Here is a 22520-nt window from a genome sequence, read left to right as displayed (position 1 = left end):
ATTCAAAGTTACATTGCTGTTTAAGCTTAAGTCCAATTAGCCCAATTTAACTCTTGCTCGTAGAAGATTCTCTGCAGTTTTTTTCTTGAGCAGAATGTATGTACGTTGGTACCATTTTATTCACGGCTGCTGAAGCTCAGTATTAAGTTCAGTTTTGACCATATATGGGGAGTGGTAGGCATTTCCTCCTGGTACTTGTTTTTAAAACACACAGGAAGTTGCACCTTGATCTGGGTTTGTGCTAGGTGATACCGAGGCAGGTGCTTTGGAATACAGAGCCAGCTAAGGACATGCTGCTCATGTCTGAGCAAACAACAGATCACATCAGTCTCTTGCTGTCATTTGCGATGTTAAAAGTTAGCGATCGCAGGCAGATTTTACAAGCGTTTTTGTCAATTTATTTTTAGTGATTCAGGTCTCCTTAAATATCTTACTTGTCTAAGTATCTGCAAGCCGTTTGCACCAAAGCCCAGTGGAACAGAGACTATACTATGCTCGTACAGAGCAAAACTGCAAACGTTTGACCTTTGGGAAATGTTAGGTGAAAAACTTGTAAAAAGCCAGGGTGAGTGGGTTTAAATTTGCACAAGAATATAAATGCAGAACCGGAGCAGCTCTAAGTTTGTGAACCCCTGGAAGTCTCTGCACTGCAAAAATCTTTCAGAATTAATTTCAAAGTGGCCTCTTTTGAGAGGTGGATTCTGTAAATCTTGAACTGTTCAAGCATATGCTGTTTCTGTATGTCCAAATTGCCTTGTCTGTTCAATGAGTTTATTTTAAAAACAAATGAGAAGCAAGATCTGGAGAGAATATCTTAACACAAAAGCTTTGGAAAGCAAACCTGTATCAATTGCAAAGCAAAAAGCTGAAGTGTACCTGAACAGTCACTGGACAGATTCAGTGAGTTAAATGAACATACCTTTTAAACTCATTTTTTCCTTAGTCAAAACAGAGAATGCAATTTAAACTTGCTTTAATTCTTTTACCTTACCTCTTTGGGAGGCTAGAAGTAACCCAGGGTTCTTGGTTGGAAGAATAAGTGATAGTAATTCAGTAGGTTTAGACGGACACTTCTGTAGCAGTTCAGTGTCTTGCAAATAAAAGACTGAATTCACAGAAACCAGCTTCCCTTTTTTGTGTAGAGGGGAAAAATGTTTCCGTTTTCGTAGGCAGCATCCTGACAGTGATGCCCGCTGTTGCGGGCAGGAAGATTTCACCTCTTTCCTACCACGTACCTCCCCATGCTCCCTTGAGTTGGAGGTGAAACACCTTTTTCACCTGCAGAACCGGCCTCAGGTTTCTTGGCACCTTGCTGCTGCCCAACTTGGTATGAGGAAGAGAGGTTCAAAATACAGCACAAACCCAAATGGAGAATCCTTGAATCTGTACACTGTGTTTGGTGTGAGTTGTTTTGAGAGATCAAAGCTTTTACACATAAAAACAAACCCTTAAGATTGGTTTGTATTTAGCTGTGAAAAGTATTGTTATGAGACCCGATGAACCAGAAAGCACGCTGAGAAGCCAGGTTATGGAGAGACCGAGTTGGGCCTTGGTTCCTGACGTGTCTCGTGTCCAATTAAAAATGACAAAATGTTTTCTTCTGGATGATAAAATGGCAATATTCAATTTTTTCTTTTGTAGCCTGTCCAACAGTTTGCAATTTCTTAAAGATTGGGCATTATTCCTGTAAACACACTCAGAGTTGCTCTAGATCTCTAAAGCACTTAAAATGCAATTAGATTTCAGGTATTGGTAAATGGCAAACACTTGCCGAATTGATAGAAAATGGCTTTTACAGTTCAAGCACATGATTCAGTCAGTTAATACTCAGAGTGTGCCTTTTGCAAAGAAAGCTTTTTCATGGACTGATCCTGCTCAGTTTTGCTAGTAGGGTGAGATAAATATGCTTGAACCTCATCAAGAAGGAAAGCAGAATCTCAAAAGAACAGCATTTTGGGTGTTTGGCAGCTAAATTGTTACTTCCATCTGTTGCTATAGTTTCTGTACAGTACATGAAGTGACAAGATTAGGGGGGATTATTCTGCTCCCTCACTTGATATCTTTAGCAGGGCTTTAGGTACCCTGACCAGTATTTGTTTTCCCCATTCACGTGATCCTTGCAAAAACTGAAACAATGCTAAAAAGTACTAGGTTACTGGAAAAAGAAGTTGACGATGGTTCTCTTGGGCAAATTGGTTGCAATTTCTCTTGATTGAAATTGGGGAGGGGAGGGTGGGGCGGGAAGTGAGGAAGTGTGATTTAGTGGTTTTAATGTCCTGGCCTGCTGAAAACAGGTGGATTTTTAAGGAACAAGTCCTGACATTTTTCTTCATGCTGAAGGGCTTATAAAACTACAAATGGTTTTGCTGGCTAGAGTAATTCTTGTTTTTTTCCTTGAACTGGTTATATAAATGTACCATAAGTTGCATAACTGACAGAAAACCTGAGCCGCAGGAAACTGTAAGAGCAGCTTCTACTCGGAAAAGTATAGTGCGTACCACTTAAATTGCACATCATTACCTTTTATCAGCCTCTGACACCCTGTGAGTTGGTTGATAAGTGACACGAATATGGTTCTCTGCATGTTATGTGATTATGATTACACTTTAAAACAGCTGGCCCATAAAATTGTTCTGTTAGACTATTTTTACCCCTGCAGGATGTGACAGGTAAGATAGGAGATAAAGGAAAAGAACTGGAAGTTGATGGAAAAGTGAAGGATGTATACATCATCCTGAACTATGGAGCAAGGTAGTGGTGAAAGCCTGGGAAAAATCAGATTGGAGTTGATGTTTGAAGAGGAACCTACCTGCAGAGTTAAGATTCTGAACAAGTGCAGTTGTAGCTACTAAAGAATAGGAAAATTGTTTGTCTTGCAGTAAGTGGCTTGGTGTTGCTATTGATTCTGCTTTGTCAGCAGTTCTGATAGTAAACAAATGGTCTTCCAGAAATACCAAGTCACTGTTCTGCTGTAGCTATGGAGCTCCCAAAGTAGCAGCATGGGCTTGCTAGTAAAGAACAAGCTTTTACAAGGCGACTGGCTTCAAGAAGCTCAACCATCATAAATGCATGTATCCGGTAGCTTTGCTCTGTGAAGTTTTTTGGACTTCTTTGAAGCCGGTCTGCTACATAAAGGAGGGTCTGCTAATAAATTGAATAACTGCAGTGTTTAATGCTATATTCTCTGACTTTTGAAGCATGTAGGATTTACCATGAGTTAAGACTTGGGTTGCCTGTGTGTGTACTGGAGGAGGGAGCAGGAAGGTTCACAAAGATAAGGGGTCAGTGTGCAGGTGGATAACCATATAATGCAGCATTCGATGGGTTTAGAAGCCTTGGGGTGTTTCCATCTCAGCTGTGTCCCTGGCCAGTGCCTGACTTTGGCTAAACAACCTGTTTATTCCTTCGACACGTTTCTCCCCCACTCTCTCCTGGAAATGCTGCATTCCCTCCCCAGTCCCCAAAGGCTTAACTCCCTTTGAACGCAAAATCTTAAGTGACAACTGCTATTCATACTTCCAGGAGAAAACTCCTAAAGGAAAATGTGCACATTCCTCAGGCTGCGGTACGCAATCTCCCTTTTTTGCGGAGTGGATCTGAGAGGGGCTGCAGCTTGTTGAGGCATATACATGAATATAATGCAAGTTTGTAGCAATTTTGGACACCAAGTGCTGTTCTAACTGTAACTTGAGTGTTTTGTTTCCTGTCTTTTCCAGCTGTTCGAAGACTGAGCGGAGTCTGGATTGCCTAATCAGGTGGCCCAGTTGGAATTTAGCAGGGTATTGAAATATTTGATTTTATTAGTGGTACGCTTAATAATTACCCTTCAATCTGGGGCATATTCTGTCAAAATAACTTGGTTGGTTTTCCACTTCATATCTTTTAAACTACTTAATTTTACTGGCTGGAAGTTGAGATTGAGGTAATATTGACTCATGTTATTTTGAACAGGAAGACAATCTTGTTCAACCTAGGAGTTTGTACTTAGATCTGCTGTGAGAGCTACCGTGCCTAGGGCTGTGCTGGAGACAGCAGGTCCGGAAAAAATCCTTACACCTTTCATGTCAGGAGGAAGGACAGATGTAAGCCTTTTACTTTTTTTAGATAAGGAAAAATGAAGCAGACCATGCTAGATCTGTGACTTGGACAGAGGAGCGAGGGAGGAGAGGGAACACTTGCAAGAAATTTGTTTGTATGTGGACTCAGTTTTTCAGGGAATTAATTTGGCAGAACTAACTTTTATACTCATTTTGAGACGCTCGCAGCACAAAGAGATATATCAACAAAACGAACCTTAAAAGCCTTGGCACTTGTGCAGTCTAAATAACTTCCTGTTACTTGCCATCCATAAATACCCATCTCTGCACTGCTCTGGATTTTACCAGAGTATAACAACAAATTCAGAACAGGTTTTTTGTTTGGGTTTGTTTTTTTGGGGGTGTGTGTTTTGTTTTTTTTTTTTTTTTTTTTGCTGTTGTTTTGATAAAGCTGTGTTAGTTTGTAGGGCATTAGATGTTTAAGGGGAAGAAAAGCTAGCTGGTACCTTTTATACTTCAAGCGTTGCATTAGGCTCAGTCTTTTATATTTCAATCTATTATTTTGCACGGGTTGGTTTTTTTTGTCCCTAGGATGTCAAGCTCACATCTTAACTCAAGCTGGTGGCCTCCTGCATGGAAAGAAAGTGTGGCCACCCTCAGTTCTGAGGTTTTTCATCAAGAACAACTATAAGCTGGCATTTGAAGTTCACTTTATATGGTTTTCTTGTACACTCAGTGTCTTTCGTGTTTACTGAAGACGCACAAGAAATAACCTTTCACTTCCTGAACACTTCTGTATTTCACTTTTCCTCAAAGTATGGCAAAACAGGCTAATAATTTTGAAATTGCCAGAGCCCATCTATTTAGAGAGTTTAAAAGTTCAGAAGGAACCAGACAGTTAAATCAGTGAGCCTGACCTGTATGTATCAACCTCTGTTGTGACACTTTACAGCTCTATCACCTGTGCTGCAGCACTCTGTTTACAGGAGTTATCCTCTCCTCTGAAAACAAAAGATTACAAATTCACTGTTTTCCTTTTGCTTTTTCCTGCTATTGATTTCTGTTGCATTTGTATTAAACTGTATTTTTTTTCCTTATTTGAATCTTCTGCCCTTCTTTCTTATTCTTAAGACTTAAGCTGAAGGAAGAGAAAGGTGCATTTGACTTAATTATTGAAGTAACAGCTGCAATTCCAAAACTTAGCACTGGCTGCCTTCCACTCTTTCTAATGGTAAAGTCTATTTGAGTGGTCTGCAGGCTGTAATGGACACCATGTTCTTCTGAAATGCTGTTATATACTTCATGACTTTTCTAACTGTTTTTCTAATAGAAACATAAGTGCCTGGCTTAGGCAGAGAATGGCTTAAATGTATTTTGACTGTTCTGTATTGATTTTTAGAAAGTCTGTTAATACCTCTGTCCCCTAAAGACAGGGAGTAGTCAAGAGTTCATCCAGATTCTGGAAAGTGCTGGTATATTCAGAGAAAAGGAACCTGTCCAATCCCCATTTTTTATGAAGGGTTATGACTTTTCATTGCCAAGAAAACTTCTACTTGTGTTCATGCTGCTGTGTCATTGCCCTCACGAAGGGAACATAGAGGTTGTGTTTACTGATGATACAGAACAAGCCCCCATAGCCCAATGAATGTGTTGTAGGTAGATGTAAGTCGCTAGCACGAGCATTGCCAAGTGGGATTCTCACCTGGAAGCCTTTGTCTTACCACCAGCATCACCTGGAAGAAATCAGTTTGTGGTGTTTTATACCAGCACTTACTTTACTAGTAATTCATGGCCAAGAATGCCTTTCTTATAAGTGTGGAATTGATTAATACAGGGGAGCATGGGTTTGATTTCACTGTCAAAGCCACAGGTGGTAAGTGAAAGGACATATAGGGGTAGCTGGCTTAAAGAGCTTAATTTTTGCAAAAGAAGAACAGCTATCTTCTGCCAAGTTAAAAAAGAAAAAAGTCCTGTGGGTTTTACGGTCCTTTCAGCTTCCTGTACACGTGACTTGCAACACGGCCAAGTTACATCTATATAAGCAAGATACATCAGCAAACAGAGGGCTCACTTGGCTTAAAAAAAGGCACCTTTTAAATCCCGAATACTCAGTACGTGCCAGCACAGCCTTAAGCAACTAAAACCTAAGATGCTGGTGATGTTAGCTTGGCTGTGTACGGATTAACTGTTCACCCTTTGTTGGTATTGACTGAAAGTTTACCTTGCAATAAAAGTGTGTAGTATCTCCAGGTTTAATAACACTGTGTTCTTGGAAGTTTGCTGTTGAATTAAGTGAAAAATGAGCCCACATTTTTCTTGGCTTACAACGCATGTGCGGAGGGAGGAGGTAAGCAGTGCTGCTGGGGTATCGTCAAGGCCGTGGTGGTTTCACGTTGCAGATCACAGCAGTGTTATCTTAAGGCACTCCTGTTGTGGCATGTCACCCCTTCGGTTGAGCAAGCATCATATACTCTGATGGATACCTGTTCTGGCTCGGAAGACTTCTCATCAGCTCCTTCCCCTGCTTTCCACAGGGATGGGCGAACTTGGACACTGTGTCGTGAAAATCCTGCCTAAGAAATGCCAATATGCTTTTAAGTGGAAGCAGTTTAACTTCTCCATATAGCCCAGCGTACACAAAACAGTTTTCTCTAGACCTGAGTTGCACCACAGCATATACCTATTGACGTGCTTTATGCGTCATTTAGCATGCAGAGAGGCATTTATATAGAACCACCCTCTCGCTCTGTATACTTGGAGAATTAATTTTATGTGACAAGGGCAGGACCTGCCAACCTATAAATCTATGGTAGGACTCTCTTTAGGGAGAGAGATCTGGATCACGCGTTACCTTCACCTCTGCTATGCTGGCACAACCTTATTGCGTGCCTTGAGATTGTTTCATGCTTTCTTTGATGAACAAATTCCTTAGGACTTTTTCAATCCATTATATCTTCATTACTTAACTGCTTGATGAAGTTTAATTAGCAGTTAATGTAAACTGCTGTGCTTGTTTGTGTACATATATGCTGTGAACTCCGAAGTTCTACACAAGTTCAGTTTCACACAGGCAAATCAGTGCATATCAGTGAAGCTGAGTAATTACATAAAGAACTTAATTTGTCCCAAGCTTTGTGGTGAGTTCAGCCTTTAAAATACAGCTGAGATGCAAACCGCTGTCTCTTCCTGCTAATTTTGCTGAAGCTGGCAAAGGCTTTTGTTAGAACTGCAACTTTTTTGCATGGCTCCGCCTGGAAATAAGATGTATCACACATTTCAGCTCACATTTTTAAAGCAATTTAATCAGCACTAGTTCTGCATTCAAGGCCAAGCCAGCTTGCACATATGTACACGACCGCTTGAGATGTACCATCCCCGAGGTGTTTACTGCTCCCTTTCTGTTGGCAGGTACTGCCACCCTCCCTGCGGTTGAACCATGTACGCTTCCCTTTTTTTGCCAGCAAAGACTGATAACCACCAGTAAAATAGTAACATCTTCACTAGGCTCTGCTCACAGCCAGAGTAATTTTAGAAATGTTTTAGGTTATGTCCTAATGACTGAATTATGCTTTAAAAGAAAATCCTCTCTTAGATATGGTTTAGAAGCAGTGGTTTTTAAAAGCAGTGGAGATCAGTAGCTTTCCCAGACCATTTCAAGGTGTTTGTTTTTCAAAACCTATTGGTACTCACTTTCAAAGACAGGGAAAGTTGAGAGTAGTTTAATTAGCAGGCAAGACTGACATAATGATCGTAATCTAGTAAACAAATACACACTTACGGTCCTTACAAAGCTATTCTACTGGTTTTGGTGGGGCATTTCATGGTGTGTACTCAAAGAGGGCACAGCCTACAAACACTAACATAGAATTTCCTGAGCCCCAACCAAAGGCTTAAGAAGAAGCTTAATATGTTATATCTCTATGTTAATAGAGATTAATTTTTCAGGACTTAACTTGAGAATCAGTCTCTTCTTAAGGGTAGGTAATATGGCATACAGGCAAGTTCTGCAGAGCAGCAAGCAGTCTACTCCATGAACATCCCATTATAAAATGTTCTAAAATGGGGTAATTCCTTTCCTTCATCTGTCTCAGTCTCATCCATGATTAGGGATGAGCTATAAAATGTCTTTTAAAGGGGTAGGAGGAGAAGGTACCTTATTGGGCATTTGACCGGAGAAGTCAAATAATGTGGAGATGTGTGGGTGTTCTTCAGTACTAAGCATTCAGCAATAAATTGATGACTTAGAAATGCTGTTGGAGAGTTCTGTCTTGATTTTGCATACTGAGTCTAGCATCAGGTTTTCTTAGTTTACAGCTGAGTTTAATCTTCCTGGTTTGATTTGCATTTGATCCTGTTCATTTCCATAAGCTGTGACCTTAAGAAATTAGCTGGTGTATTTTCTCATGTGTAAGCATGAGTAATGGCGGGGGGGGGGGGGAAAGGAGGGGCTCAGTCCAATTCATTTTTCAATAATTTTGTGTTCTTTTCTCTTTCATGTTATGATTTTATAGCTGTGGTCTTGTTCCAAGTTAAAGGCACTGGATTTAGGAAAAGAAAAATCATAATTTGATCCTGATTGGTTTTTTGTAAGGCAAAATGCCATCTTACGCTTAAGAAAACAAATAACGCTTTTAATTTGTACACCAAACAGTTCTTTCATGATGAACAGGCTGGAGCATCTTTCATGTCACACTTCAGTACTGTGAGGGTGGTCAAACACGGGACCAGGCTGCCCAGAGATGCTGTAGAGTCTCTGTGGAGAGATGAACAACCCAACTGGGGACATCCCAGGCAGCCTGCTCCAGCTGCCTCTGCCTGAGACTGTGATATGGAAGTTGTGGTTTAATAAAATTAACACCTCAATATGTCCATTTTTAATTTAATTCTGTAGCTGGATTCATTGCCAGATTAAATTTGTGTGTTTCAGTCCTTTAAAAAAAAAAAAAAAAAAAAAGATAACTACTACTAAGGAATGGCTTGTTATTGGAATATCTGGCATGCTTATTCTGTTTCTCTTGCCGCATCTGTTTGCTCTCTTGTTACAGTAAACAGAAAAGAATCTGCAAGATTTAAAAATGGTGGTTTTGGCTTCTGTAATTCTCAATTAAGCTTTCATCATTCCTAGCTAAAATGGCATGGTGGCTCTTTCAGAGTTTTTGTCAGAAATATTTTTCAGGAGTCTAGATTAAGTATGTGATGATAACTAGCAGAAAACAAAGTTTAAAGCAGCTTAAATGAAGTCCTTTGCCCTGATTTCAGTGACTTCTGGTCACAATCCATTAGCTATCGGAATTTCTTGAGGCATAACCAAAGTGGTATGGTATTTCCAATGTGTTTAACATTTAACAAATCAGGTCTTCTATTATCATCAAAGAAAAAAAAATAGAGCAGTTTTTCTGAATGTCTGTTGAATCTCTAAGTGTACTTTTGCATTCTTGCTATGATTGATAACGAAATAGTGGCACTCAGATTTCTCTCTCTTTGCAGATGTTAGGAATTGAATTCTATGCTTGGTGATTTTGTGGAAAAGGCTTGTGGCCTTTTTGCTTAAATTCAGGTGATTTTGCTCACGAGAGTGTTTTCTGTATGTCTTGTTCCACTAGACTTTCAGATTTTCAGAACAGATTAAGAGATTAATTGTGCACTGAACACTGGAGCGGAGGGGAAAAAAGGCTATGGGTTCTTGTTGGAAGCCAATCGATACTGAGAGTCAGCTTTCTGGTGGCTTGGTAAGAAAAGAGAAAATGAGAAATTTAGGTTCTCATAACTGTAGGTGTTGTGCATTTAAAAAAAAAAAATTGTGCATGAGCCCTTTTGACAAGCATTATCGAGAACCTCTTCTTCTGCTCCAGAACCTGTGGCTTGAGAGGAGTGGAGTGGCGTGGAGTGGAACGGACTTGGTATGAACATCCTTGTTCCACGTGGGTGAAGATCCTGCCAGAGCAGAAACTGTTAAATATATCTCCAAAGATGATCTCCCACCCTGAGTGCTGGCATAAGACACATTTTGGAGTGGAAAGGAGAAATTGTGGGGAGCGCTGAAATCCCCTCTTCCCCCCTGCTTTACGCCTCAGAAGTCTGTGAAGATGGAGTACTGCTGTAGGATTATCAGCTGGGTTTGAGTGGGATCTGTGTAATCCTCAGGACACTTGAGAAGTGGTGCCAGGAGCTTCCAGCACGGCATTCAGGGAGATACAAAAGTGATGTTCGCTGGGTGGGTTGTTGTGTATTGTGGTGGTAGTCATCGTGATGCACAGACGTGGAAGTGACAAGTTCTGCACTGCTGACTTGTTTAATGTCTATAGACTGGCAGCACACTGGGGTTTTCTGAGCTTATTTCCCCTTAAGAATGAGGGAAATAATTTTTTTTTTTTTCTATTTGCATGGAAAGATAGCGTCTAGAATGGTATAGAGAAGCGCAATAGCCTGCTTTTAACTGCAAATAGCCTTGCATATTAAAGGTAACCACTGCATATACACAGAATTCGTGTATATAAAAGGAAATGTAGCTTTGTAATTTCTGGTTAAGTACAATTTATGTGCTTTTAGCCATTTGAGAAAATGAACCGATTGTACTTCGCGACATAGAAGTAAACACCAAGGCAGAAATGCAGCTTGGTTACAGCCAGATTTCTAGCTTGTAAGACACAGGGAAAGATTTTGATTAGTTGTTTGAAAAACAGGGTATTTCCTCTCTGTGAAGTCTGTATGATAATTCTCAGATTGCTTAAGAAAATTGCTGGAGGGGTGATACATGCAAGTTACTACAGGAATTACAGATAATTTTTTCTAAAAAAAAATATAAATTTGTAGAGATCACTTGTAAATAATTTCTGTGAGTTTTATCTGAAGTCTCTAGTTAACCTTTCAATATGGAGATCTGCTTAATGTAACTAATATTTGTTTCATGTTTACTAAAATACTCTTTCAGTGTGTTAGGTTACAAATCAATTTTTTTTTTTTTGAGTGGTCTTTAAATTCTGAAACTAGTCGAGCGTTATGATTCTTTTAATGTCTTGATGCATTTTGAGTCAGTTTTTCATGGGATAACAGCCTTCTGGCAATTACAGTGACTTAGGGCAGTGGTTTGGAGTGAAGCTTCTAGTCTCCCTAAAATCCACAGGCTTCTGTAAATGATGAGGAATGCCTGATGTGGTATCACTAGTTTTTGTAAGGGCTGAACAGTTTAAGACTGGGGATATTTGTATGTTAGAATAAACCAACCACATAATGAAACTTGAAAGAGGTTTTGTTGTTAAGAATCCTGCGTGTTAACTTGCAATTAAATTTCTAAGTTGCTTTTAAGGTCAGAAAAAAGGAAGTACTTTTATAGTTAAGAGTATTTAAAGCTAAGGCTTAAGTAGCCATCTTGGACTGCTGAGCTAACAGGCTGTGTACTCGGCAGTTAGTGTACGCACGGTGCACCTTTTATTTTTCATTATTTTCTACAGAAGTGCATGTGCTTTGACAGACAGATTTGGTCCCCAAAGTTTTTTTTCCTCTAAGTATTATTTGTAGGAAGTATTGCCCACTACAGTTAAATATTTATTGCCCAGAATAGCTGTGCTGTGGTATTTGCAAATTGTCTGGCTGCAGACCTGGAGCAAAGCTTGAAGTGCCCAGCTGCTTTTTCAAAGTTCTTTTTCTCCATAGTTCTTAGTTTTGAAATCCAGGCTTTGGAATTGGAATTGTAAAACATCCAATTTCATCACAGTGTATAAAAACAGGGGAGAGGTGTGATTTAAAGTTCCTCAGACTTGCCTCTCTCCTTCTGTTCTTTTCTTCCTCTGTCTTTCCTAATTTCCTGGCGGTGGGGTTTCACGGGAGGACCTTCCTTTTCAGTTGTATTCACTCTTCTGTGTTTTCTCCTTTGTAGAAGTACGAAAAGGAGTACACGGTGTGTGAAGCTACTGTCTCTGTTTGGTTGAAGTTAGAACCGAGTCTTTGTGGCGAATAATTGATTTTAAGTCTACCCTTCCCCCCTAAATTCAGAAGATTTTGTCTCTCATGGTCTCTTAGACGCAAAATATATTGTTAGTTCTGGTATCAAGTTCAAAAGGGGAAATATGAAACCCCAATTCTAGAGCACAGTTCCTGTTTTTTCTGACTTGACAGTTTGAGCTCGGACTTTATTACTGCTGGTTTTTCTTAGTTTTGGAAGCAGGCAAATGCTCTTTGATAGTTAAGCAAATGGGTCAGTCTGGGCATGATGTTTATCTATCCTCTCTCTTCTGAGTTACGCTGAAAACATCCCCCAAACTAGTCATGTTGTGCTTTTCTTGGCAAAGAAGAGCAGGTGGTGATAATTTTTAAGGCTAGCACAACATAATACAGAGAAAAAGTTACTATTAATAATTCATGCATAAGGTACCTCATAGAGTAGTGCAAATATAGCACTCAGCAACTGGGGACTTCCATAAAATATGAAGTATTTTTTCTTAAAGGTTTCGGGATAGTGATTCTCCTCCTGCATTTTCTTTTCCCTTGATGTCCAAAAAAGCCACCTAACCCCAAAAGAAACATACCGTTGTTATTCTGTCAATGAGAAGTGAAGATGTAATAAAAACTTGACATAACTTCTGAAGGCTATATATGCTGATTAACTCTATGATGTTGCTTTGCTACCACTCGCCTCTCTCTCTTCTTCCCTTTGTCATTTTCTTTATGCTCTCTTTTAAGGTATGAGCATGAAAATTAAGTTATTTGGGTTAGGGGATATTACTGCAAATTTGGCAAAGACTTTGGTATATATGTTTTTTAAGCACATAAATAGTTCTGGAGGACTGCTTATGTATATAAAATATACAGGATCACCTATTGCCACCTATAGTGTATATGTAATATTAAACAGATTGTAATTGATATCCGATTAGCTTGATTAGTCTTGATTAAATTGTACATCTATTATAAAGGTTTTGTAATGGCTTTTCCATTCTCCTCTGTTTTGATCGTAAATGTACAGTCGAAGTACAAAAGTTACGAACTTAACTATGTGGAAATTCCCTGTATGTGACCACTAGTTCCTGTAAACTCCAGTAAATAAGACTAAGACTTCTTTTAGAAGGGTTTTTCTCTGATTTTTTTTTTTTTTTTTTTTTTTTTTTTAGTGGTTTGAACAAAGTGTGGCAGAGATACTGCGTTCAGAAAGCCTGTCTACACAACTTGTGGATTTCTAGGAGGATGGTCTTGTTAGAGGGCGACTCAGTAACTTGGCGTGGTTGCAGCTAGGAGGGAGAGAGGGTAAGAAAGTATTTTCTGAAGCGAGATGCTTGGTAATTGCCTGTTGAACTTCTTGAGAGTGATTTAAGCATGACAACTCCTTAATTTCTAGTCCTTTTTAATGTTGGCTTTCAGTCCTTTTGTAGCGTAATCCTGTGAATTATTTACTTAGAAATGATCACTGAAGGTTGAAAGAATGTGTAGAAAATTCTGATGAAACTTTAGTGGTGAATATTGACACACACGACCCCTCCATCCTGGAGGTCTCAAGATCAGCAGTGGTGTTGTCCACTAGGTAAAGTAAGAGATGTTAGAGCCAGCACTGGGAAAGAAGATACAGCAGGAGGTACTCGGGGTGAGTCATACATGTTTGAGTCAGTGCTAAAAATGATTGAACAAGAGTGTCCCTGGGTAGCTATTTTTAATATTTGCTTACTCACATTTACTGTACTAAGCTCTTTACAGGAAAGGTAGTTAAAAGCTGTAGTAAGGTCTTAAAGCCACTTTTCATGGCAACAGCTTTATTGATTTCGAGTGATGTCTTCAGTCCTGCCTTTTCCGAGATTTTTAGGTCCTAGCATAATTCTTGTTCTGCTTGATGCTTCCAGAAGTACTGCAGTCCAGTATTCACAGCACTGCATCTCGACCTACACGGATAAATTGGCATCGAGGCTGGACCTTACAACCACATCAGCAGTGGCACAGCTGAAGTGTTGAGAAGGGGTGGTGACAGGTAGCTTGGTAGTACCTCGAAGTGCTTTTCTACCTCACCAGGTAGAAGTCTGTTTCATAAGGGACATGATTTAATATATTAAAAAAATATTTCCAGGTTTTAGCCTGGAAATGGCTTATACAAGTCACAACTTTTCTGTTGTAAAACCCTGCTTGCAATGTACATAATCCTTAGGGTGCTGCCCTTCCCAGGCCAGCAGCACATTCAGCTCGTGGAGCTCTGATGACCAGTAAAGTGCGGCCCTGACTCCCTTCTTTACATATATGGATATTCTCTTCCTCCCAGCTGTTGACAGCTGCATTTGCAGGAGGAAGAAGGTTAGGAGGTTGCTTGGGGTGCGCATGTGTGTCATGGAGTTCAGCGGTGGCTTCCTGTTTACTGCTGCTGACTGAGGATTTGGGCTTGGGCCAGAGAAGGTGCAAGAGTGTGGCTTGTGGATTCGGTGTTACACAGGTCTGCCCCTGCCTCTCCCCCCTCCTCGCCATCGCTCGGCAAGGTGTTGCAGAAATGACTGTAGCCATGGGTTGGGGTGTTTGCTGAGGAGCAGCAGTGGAATCGGTATGCTGGCTGGAAGTCGCTTTCTTTTCTTGCTGCTGAAAAAATTTACCGGTGCACAGCCAAGTTCCTTGAGCTTCATGTTCGCATTGGAGCTGGGGAGGTTGGCGTCGCAGCTCTTCAGACCAAAGGCTCTTTGGTTGAGCGTGGATAAACTGGGCCTGCTCGAGCTGTTGAAGCTGAGACAACTTTTGTTATCAGCCTCTTGGGAAGAAAGGCTGACTTGTGGCATGTACAGATAATATCTTGGGACTCATCAGTGGGGAGGAGCAAAGCAAGACCCAATGATTTGTCGGTGTTGAATCACAGCAGCAGTGTATTGGTCCTGCATCCAAAGCTGCTGTTGTGAGAGAGGCATGAGAAGAAAGAGAGGGAGAACTGCAGCTAAGCAATGTGCGTTGCTATGTGCTTCTGGAGAACTGAAATAAAATTATACCTGGACTGAAAAGTGAATTGGCCATAAACTTTTATGAAGCTGCTCTTGGCCAAAACTGGAAATTGAGAAACAGTGAGCTACTGTAAATTTTCATAATATAAAGACACTACTGGGAATGCAGATAGGCTCCTGAAAATGTAAACGGTTATGTATTTTTTTACTTCGAACAGACCTTATAGTTGTGCTTTGAAGAGTGCCACTTGGTATTCTGAAATACAGAGTATATGTTACTCACACTTTTTTTTTCAGCTGTCGTACATTGTCTAAGACTCATAGGAGGATGATTTTGTTGTTAAAGGCAAGACCACCAAGTTACCAGGCAGCAAGTGCAGAAATAGGACAAGCAAATATTTTCTGAAAAGAGAAATTATTGAACTGTAAATAAACATGAGATGATTCAGCCCTGCCAGAATTTTGTAGAAGAGTTAAGTTGGATTGGTAAATGGGAAGAGGTGTAAGACTTTCTAGGCAGAAAAGTGCTTAGACTGCCAGGTTGAAATTGTATGGGTTGAGATTCTGTGCATTGCCACACCTCTATGTCAAATGCTAAGTGTAGTAGAGCCTGTCTGGGTATGTATGAGTGTAAAGGCCAGCTTTAGTCATTCTGGGACCAAACCATCAGCGATAGGATAATTGCGCAATCTGCAGTACAAACTCTCAAATCTGTAACCCAAACAGGACTCCCTAATGAAAGAAACAAAGTCCCTCTGCTCACCATTGTACGCTAAAGCCACTGACGTGTCTTACCACCTTTGAACCACTGTTGGCACAACTCTCAGAGGTAAACATGTAAAATTTACTCCTATTTAGCTGGTTAGTTAAAAATAGCATATGTATTTGTCTAGGAGATTGAATGAATTGAGTGTAAATATTTAGTTTGCTTGACGGGGTGATACTGGGATATAGCTCATAGCTGGCAAAAGACTCACACCAGCAATTCTCTTAATTGTAACAAGTACACCATGTCAAGCCAAAGCGTTCACAATCAAATTGCATAGCAGGAATTCATTAGAGAACTTGCTGAAAATAATTGTTAGGACTTCGGTTGGTTGAAAAAAATCCATAATTACTGATACGGTGTCTTGAAACACCGTGCTGCTTTGCTCAGATTATTAGTTCAGGTGTGTGCAAGCTGGGGAAATGCTTATGTCCTGTGTTAATAGGTGGTGGTGGAGGAGTGGATGGGATTCACGGGTTCCTTCTCAGCCCGGTGTTCCTGCCGAACAGGCTGCTCATGGCAAGGTCTGCCTGTGCTTAAACACTAAATTGTCAGTTACTTTAGTTGTCTCAGGAGAGAATACTGATACTAGAGAATATCGGGGTGTTCCTCTTTTTCAAGCAGAAAACAACTGTTAGATAAGACTTTTAACTGCAGCAGTTGGCAGCCTGGCCTTCGTAACATCACAGCTATCCCATCTTCTGAAGTCCTGTAGGAGAATCAGTATGAAACCATGGAGGATGTGTGCTGTCTTAGTATGCAGAGGGCATCTGAGATGTGACTGACACCATGTTTGCACTGAAAGGAGCAGCTGATGACTCTACGCGCGCACGTGCATGTGTGTGCACGTCAGTGAAAAAGCAGCAAGCACCATCTGTAGGGTTGGATGCAGGAGGCCAAAACAGCAGAGGAGGAGCATCTGACCCTGCTATTGGAGAGCCACCACAGTTCAGACTGCTTTTCAGTCACCAAAAGGAGGGGAGGCACAAGGATACTTGTTATTTGGCAGAGCTCAAGTTGTCTACTTGGACAACTTTCTAATAGCTTTATTTGGCTTTCACCAATTGGCTTCCTTTGTTTCAAGTGACTTCTGCCAATTTACTTGTATTGGGTGATTTTTAGGAAGAAAAGAGCCTGCAGCTGTGAAAAATGATCATTTTTTTTTTCCCAGTCTTTGTCGCAGCTGGGATTGAAGAAAAAGGATTTAGGGTGAAATCTGTACCATGTCATTTCTTTATCACTTTACAGGTGATACTTGGGGTTTACCTCCTCTTTTTAAAGTAAGGTAGGCAATATAAGGATTCCTTAAAGCCTGAGAATATAAAAGTAATTGCAAGCAAACTGAAGTATATTCTGGAGGAGAGTCCGCTCATCCAGCTTTTGAATCTTCAATTTAAAGAGACAAGCTTAGATGCAGATGTCTGAGATCCCTTGTCAGTCAGAGGAAAGACTTGGAAACCTCATCTGACCTACTTCAGATTTCTGTTTCAGGGTAAGATAAAATGCAGCTTGGACTTAATTGTCTAGATTGACAATGAGAGGAGCATACAGCATCTAGCTCAAAGGCAGATGTCTGCATTTAGCCAGATGTACAGGAACAGGACAACGTGCAAGTATTGCCAGGGTACCTTCTCAGCTCTGACTGGGAAACCTGTTTTGAACACAGCTTCTTTCTTAACAAACCATTTACCTGAGGCCGAGGTGAGTAAAGGTCAGCGCAGACTCATTTTTCAGCTGTTACCCATACTGTTCATTTGTGGGAGAATAGGTGTAATCATGCTCAGCTTTTTGAAGAGAAAAGATGAGTGCCTACCCTATTGCTTTTCAGACAGAGACTAAAAATAAACCAGTTTCAAGTTTTATCACTATGATCCTTTTTCTCTAAAGGCCAGTTTATACACCATTCTGGGTACTCTTCTGTTTTACACACACTGGCAGCCACCCCTGGCTGGTCTTTGGGATGCGTGAAACGAAGCATGAAAAGTCTTTGGTGGCAAGGCTGCAGCATGAAGCATAGCAGTCCTTGCAGGGACCTTGTGGATGAGCTGACCCTCTGCCTGCCCCGAGAAGCTCTGACCTTGGTGAAGTGGTGGGGAGAGCAGAAAATAAGCCAAAAATAAATCCATGAAATGGACTGAATGGACTTAGAAGAGGGACTTCAGTGTTGTGTCTCATTTCGCTTCAGACAAACCAATTAACTAGTCGCAGTTCCTTCCTCTGACTAATAGGGATAAATGTGTTTACAGCTAACCATTATACAGGTGTACTCTGGTGATTAGTCAGTAATAAAAAATAATTGCTATGTGTGTTTATTCCAACAGATGGGCAGTAAAGAACTGTATTTCCCAGTCATATTAAAATTTATGTCTCAATGGCAGTAAATCTTTCTCATCACCAGTCATGCGCATTGAAAAATACACGCAGGTATGAGCATGCCAGTGGAAACGCACTGCACTGTTGAGAAGTAGTTACTTAAATTAAAAGCTAAAAAATACAATTAGCTTCAAATAGCAATGTCAGAACTTGACTTTGTTTTTTCTTTCTGGGGACTGATCTTCCTTCTGGTCTCTGTCATGCTGGTGGGAGCCAGTAGGAAATGCCCTTTAAATGCATTTAATGGGGCAGTGCAGTGTGAGAAAGCAGTTGTCAGGCTGCTGGCACGGTGCTGCCTTGGCCCCCGCTGGCATCTCCTGAACACCCATCCCTGGTGGAACCCCTTGAGTTTGGTTCAGTGAGATTTCTCTTGAGCCAAAGAAAAACCCACCAAAGGGTAGGTAGCTGAGCCAAATAGACCTCGTTAGTTTGTTTCAGCATGCATGGATAACAAAATACAGTGTCTGGAAAATGACATTAGGACTTGTTAGCTGAAATGATAAACTGTCTGCAGAGACCATTCCTATTCTGAAGCCCACCCACTCATATGTATGCTGACCTCTATATCAGCCTTTGCCTTTCAGAAGAGCAAATACAACATTTGAGCCACTTTGTGGTCCTCGCAGTTTGGTGAGCAGCTCCTCTGTGAGCACACAGCCCTTGTCCCAATGTACGGGTCCTGTTCCCAGGCGTCATGTGTGGAGGCAGAGGTGGGACTTGTGGGAGGCCTCTTCCCGGGGTTAGCTTTTTAATGTGAAGTGCTAAGCTAGTTGCTCTCCTCCAGCTTTTTTAAACTTACGACATTTCTTCTATACAGAGTGAACCAGTGTAGTTCAATAACTTTCCTTAGGAACTTTTTGAGTTGGAAAACTCCATATTGTTCACTTTTCCTTGAACATGCCGCTGGTGCACCTACGTGGCTAAATCTAGATTTTTTTTGTTTGTTTGTTTTTTGTTTTTTTGCCTTACTGTTTATTGGAGCTTTAATTAACCTGAATGCCTTCAGTTTTCAAGTAATAGCTCCTCCTTGCTACATCTACCACCATTAGAACATTTACCCTCAATTTGTCGACTGCTTTAGCGCTAGTGAGCACAGTAGTACACCTCTTATTTTCAGACAGTGTGACTGCCATTTGCTGTAGTGAGAATAATGAAGCCCAGTGTCTGAGAAGGCAAAAGCTTCTTCAAAGTACAGTGGTTAATAGGTATAATAAGACAAGATTGAAATGTTACCTTGACTAGCTCTCCTTCGTTAGTTTCCCAACAAATAGGTTTTAGTTGGAGGTCAGTGTATTTGATTTTCAAAGCTCTGGGTGGCTTTGGCGTAGCTACTGTAGAGCTCATTTCTTTCTGTAAATTGGTCTCAGATGCCTGTGGCTTTCCATGGCAACACTTGCTAACTCTTTTGCAAGAGAACATCTGCGTATGAAGGAGCGGTTTCCTCAGACTGAGGTACTGGTAGCTCACTGTCCAGGATGCTCTGGTGGCCTGCACGGTGTGGCCAGTGGGATGGGCAGGGAAAGCTGGAGTCACTCTGCTTACAGTCACGGAGAGGAGAGCTACAATCTGTTTTCAAATGTAGATGGTGGTTTGGACGATGTAGCAGAAATTGTAATGCAGCTTGTATCTGGCAGAGGAAGAAGTAATGCTGCTTTTTGGACTAGTGCTTCTAGCTTTCTAGACCTGGAAGTACAGTCTGGCGTTGAGCTTTTTTTCATTTTGATGGTAGTAGGGCTTCACACTGTGGAGAAAGACCAGCTGCAGTCCCCCTTGAGTCCATCTCAGTGAAGGAATGCTGAGTGAGTGCTAGTAGTTAGTTGGTGTTGCCATATTCTTACCTTATGTACATACTGGGAGAAAGGAGGAGGAGAGAAAAACTGAAGCTAAGCTCTCTTTCTTCCTATTGCTGAGTTTTGCTCTGCTGGGTGGCATATTTTCCAGGAATTAGGTTCTGCCTGAAGGACAGAGGTGCCACCTAAAACTTCTTCATTGTTGATGATGCATGTTTTTCTGGGTTTCAGTAGTTGTGTTGGTTGCAGCATGGCCTCAGGCTGATCTGTGCAGTTAGGTTGAGCTCACTGAAAGAAGGGTGTGCTCCTGCTAGAGGAGCTTGGTGAGGTCAGGTGAGAACAGGAGGAGGAAGAGGTCAGTGACTTTTGTTTGGTAGCTGTATGTAAGGCTGTACCTCAAAGTTTTTTGCCAAATTGGATTAACCTGGAGCCCTGTTGGGGTAAGACCAGAGGTGATCTGTGCTCAGATCTCAAATCCCATTGAAATTTTTCTTGTTGCTCCATTCCTGTTCTGTTTTACCGTGCATGATGACCTTTACAGATGTTTTTGCTCTGTAACTTATTGGACCACACAGCTACAATTAGCACCTCCTCCGCTACCGGAGCACCTGCTGCTTTTCAGAGATTTCTGCACTTCAAATCTCAGCTTTTTACTTCATTGCGTCGGAACTATATATATAGTGCCTGACAGAAAGGGCTTTAGTTGAGACACTATCTTTAACCCTGAGACTGTTTTTTGTACCATCTGGCCATACGTTCTCCAACCAGAATTGCATGCAGTGTTCCAACTGGGGCTACCACCATTACAGCAGGGTGATTGTAACTTAATAAAAGATGAACAGAGAACAAAGAGGGGTAATAGACTTTTAAAGATCAAATTTCTCTTGCTGTCAATAGCAAATCCCAAGTTTGCTATGAAATTCTATGGTTTTGCAACTATATTGTAGAAAGAGTGTTGGTTAGGGGCTGTCTTGGTGGTTTGCTCTGAACAGAAAGGCAAAGATAACTGGTAAAGTTTTGTTTGCTTTTGTTTATGACTTGTTTTAAATGGTGAGCCCTTAAGAGTGAACTTTAACAATATCTTCTCACCACATTAAAAAAAAAAAAAAAAAGGCCAAACCATCAAAAAACACTTACCAAAGTGCAAAGCCACCACAGGAAGCATGTGACTACCAGAAATCTTCGTGAACAAAGCAATCTAGGGGATTCAAGTGTCTTGCCATATGCAGAGTAGATGTTGACCACATCGGTAGAACTCTTTAAGGCCTTTATAAGTGATTTAAGTCCTTATGGCAACAAGTTAGTGACACTTATTTTTAAACCAGGTAGAATGCAAATAGGTGCCAGTATTTCAGTTCATTCTTCTGAGGGCTGCTATGGTCAACTTGAGGTTGCTCTTCACCATCAGTAATTTCTGCTACTTGGGAGGTGCTGGCGTGCCGGCACTGCTTCTGGGCAGCTCAGCTCCATGGCAGGATGATGCTGGGCAAGTTCCTCCTCTGGGGCAAAGAAATTTTGCTGTAGCAAAACCCGTTCCTTTTCTGAGGACAGGTGACCTCCATGGATGTGGTGGCTGATGGCGTAGGGGATGAGGAGGGAGCGTGGGGCTTGCTTGCAGTCCCTCTTTGCTGCCACCATCGTAACGTGCAGCCTGTGCAGTTAGTGCTGCCCAGCTCCGGGGAGGAGGAAGCAGGTGGTGGAGAGAGCTGGAACTCGAGAATTGGGCCCGTGTGAACCTCATGAGGTTCAGCAAGACCAAGTGCAGTCCTGCATCTGGGTTGGGGCAACCCCCCGATAGCAATACAGCCTGGGGGATGAAGAGATTGAGAGCAGCCCTGCTGAGAAGGACTTGGGGGTACTGGTGGATGAAAAGCTGGACATGAGCTGACAATGTGTGCTCGCAGCCCACAAAGCCAGCCGTATCCTGGGCTGCATCAAAAGAAGCATGGCCAGCAGGTTGAGGGAGGTGATTCTGCCCATCTACTCTGCTCTTGTGAGACCCCACCTGCAGTACTGCGTCCAGCTTTGGGGCATTCAGCTCTGGAGCCCTTGGCACAGGAAAGACACGGACCTGTTGGAGTGGGTCCAGAGGAGGGCCACAAAAACAATCAGAGGGATGGAACACCTCTCCAATGAAGAAAGGCTGAAACAGTTGGGATTATTCAGCCTGGAGAGGAGAAGGCTCCAGGGAGACCTTATTGCAGCCTTCCAGTACTTAAAGGGGGCTTATAAGAAAGATGGGGACAAACATTTTAGCAGGACCTGTTGTGATAGGACAAGGGGTAATGGTTTTAAACTAAAAGAGCGTAGATTTAGAGTAGATACAAGGAAGAAATTTTTTACAATGAGGGTGGTGAAACATTGGAACAGTAAGGTGGTAGATGCCCCATCCCTGGAAACGTTCCAGGTTGGGTTGGACGGGGCTCTGAGCAACCTGATCTAGTTGAAGATGTCCCTGCTCATTGCAGGGGGGCTGGACTAAATGACCTTTAAAGGTCCGTTCCCACCCAAACTATTCTATGATTCTATAAGAGTCTCCATTTTGTGATACAATTTGAAAATGAAAAAGGTTAAGAACATCTGTAGCTGCTCTCAAGGAAGTGGCTACAAGGCTGAACACGAGGGAAATGACCGTGTGTGGTTACTGTGTTGGGAACTT

At 41.5% G+C, this 22520-nt stretch overlaps 1 protein-coding gene across 4 annotated transcripts in view; it reads left to right on the top strand.

Moving 5' to 3' along the window:
- JAK1 (Janus kinase 1) overlaps nucleotides 1-22520 on the top strand; it is a 64034-nt gene that overhangs the window by 1430 nt on the left and 40084 nt on the right. Inside the window, exon 2 of one of the 4 annotated variants that reach the window (XM_030033497.2) lies at nucleotides 13145-13277. The exons of the other annotated variants lie outside the window; for them this stretch is intronic. The gene's annotated coding sequence lies outside the window, so the exon portion shown is untranslated. The remainder of the gene's footprint in view (nucleotides 1-13144; nucleotides 13278-22520) is intronic. 4 annotated transcript variants of the gene reach the window in all.

Source organism: Aquila chrysaetos, chromosome 12 (assembly GCF_900496995.4).
Source record: "Aquila chrysaetos chrysaetos chromosome 12, bAquChr1.4, whole genome shotgun sequence".
Lineage (NCBI taxonomy): Eukaryota > Metazoa > Chordata > Aves > Accipitriformes > Accipitridae > Aquila > Aquila chrysaetos.
This window is presented reverse-complemented; position numbering and strand designations above follow the sequence as displayed.